This window comes from Penaeus chinensis, chromosome 37 (genome assembly GCF_019202785.1).
Source record: "Penaeus chinensis breed Huanghai No. 1 chromosome 37, ASM1920278v2, whole genome shotgun sequence".
Classification (NCBI taxonomy): Eukaryota; Metazoa; Arthropoda; class Malacostraca; order Decapoda; family Penaeidae; genus Penaeus; species Penaeus chinensis.
Window position 1 is genome coordinate 10,035,855 of NC_061855.1, and position 2,500 is coordinate 10,038,354.

The 2,500-nt window shown below is 27.4% G+C and overlaps 1 protein-coding gene across 3 annotated transcripts in view; it reads right to left on the reverse strand.

The window, feature by feature from the left end:
- LOC125045470 (uncharacterized protein C18orf19 homolog A-like) overlaps window positions 1-2,500 on the reverse strand; it is a 20,183-nt gene that overhangs the window by 12,730 nt on the left and 4,953 nt on the right. The window lies entirely within an intron of this gene.

Consider the following 2,500-nt stretch of genomic DNA (forward strand, 5'->3'; position numbering starts at 1 on the left):
GGAAAGAGTAAATTAAACAAGGTCACTTAGGTCTACTAAATGGCTCCTTTGTGGCTAAGCTCTTGTGGAGCCACCTATGTCTATGCACATTTCATAAAACAACACTACAGTGGCCATTACATGATCCCAGTGGTATTAGATTAACCCAAGTGCAACCCAGTGCACTTTGGTTATTTCCTGATGTAATTTTGTAAATAAATCTTGAATCATAGCATTAAACTTCATTACTAACTTCTTACACATTCCCTATTATTTATTTCTCTTAATCTTATTTTTTTCTACTTCTCTCTCCTCAAATGACCAATTCACTGATTAGCTGATACAGTCTAACTGCACAGAGAAAGCTCACATAAGTAAAGGTCAACTATCTAAATTATTATCTTACCAAATAATCATCTATACAACCAATCAAAATATGGTAACCTATTTATTCATTAGCCTCCCACTCATTATAAACACAACTACTTAAAACATGATGATGGTGATAGTGGCATATCAGTCAATTAAACAATCAACATAGAACATTTCCTATTTTGCATCTAGTTCTTCTAGTATAACACTATCATGAAAAAAAAAAATACTATAAAGCCACTGCTGTTCTTAGTTTTCTCAGACTTTTGACTATAAAAGGGTGAAAAAATGCAAAGCAGAAGGTTTTCTTTAAGAACCTCTGGAAATAAGTGTTTAAAAGATCTGAATGAAGTACATCAGCATTGATCAAGATTATTTAAGAAGAACAACTCTTGCATCTTTAACAGGAACAGAACTAAATTACTAAATATATTGTTCTTCTGAATCAATTAATTAAGGGGTTAGGAGTCAGAACTTGGAACCTGATTTGATTCCATTTTACCAGTAACATTCATGCTGACCAACTCTTCCACAACATCTTTTCCAACAAGGAATTTTAAATAAATTCCAAATACTTGAAGGTAATCATAAATGGTAAGACAGACTAAATAATCTAAGAAATTAAAATAGTACCTAGCAAATCTTATCTTGCAAGCAATCATCTGTTGCTATATGTCTAAACAATCAGAGCATCTGAAGAGATGACAGTTGATATAAGATATAACAACTAGGTCATGATGCAGAACTGCCAACCCATTGACACAAATGCAAGAAAAACTGCTTCCAAATTCATTTCACCTTCCCAGTCCTGCTCATGTAAGTACAGTGCAGCTCAAGAACAAGCAAAAGAACAGTGTAAGAGTAAAGCACAATTAATAATATATATACACATTTAACATTTCAAATGTTTCTTTGTACATGATACTTTAAAGAGTATGAGTATTCTTTTAGTATATTTAATTTAGGAATTAATTGGCATGAAAACAAATATTTCAAGCCAGAGATGTCTGCCTTTAAATAGTGGTAATGAATTTAACTGATAGCTAATATATAAGTCAATTTTAGTTTTATAAGACAGTCCTAATAAAATTAATCTAAGTCTAATTTACAATGCTGTTTCTCTTCATAATCATAAAATTTGGATAAAATCCGTCAAATATTTGTTGGGTGTTTTGTTAATTTCTTCAAAACAATGACATCACTGGCCCTTCTTCAATATAGTGCCTTCACTCTAACTTACAGTAAAGGTCATTAGTATTTAAGTAATCATAGAAACTACTGTACTTTATAGAAATGATACATAACAAAATTCTTAATTATCATTTAAAGAAATTATGTCTGAAAAAAATTACATGTAACCCTTCATATTAATAACTGATGCTGATTTTACCACCAAAATGTTATATACCCTATATTTTCAATAATTACCATAACCTCAGCAAAGTTAAAGCAATTGAAAATGTGATGTATGAACATTTGCTACCAACACAGATCTGACAATCTCTGGGTGTTAGGTAATTTCTGCAGACATATACATATACATATACATATACATATACATATACATATACATATACATATACATATACATATACATATACATATACATATACATATACATATACATATACATATACATATACATATACATATACATATACATATACATATACATATACATATACATATACATATACATATACATATACATATACATATACATATACATATACATATACATATACATATACATATACATATACATATACATATACATATACATATACATATACATATACATATACATATACATATACATATACATATACATATACATATACATATACATATACATATACATATACATATACATATACATATACATATACATATACATATACATATACATATACATATACATATACATATACATATACATATACATATACATATACATATACATATACATATACATATACATATACATATACATATACATATACATATACATATACATATACATATACATATACATATACATATACATATACATATACATATACATATACATATACATATACATATACATATACATATACATATACATATACATATACATATACATATACATATACATATACATATACAT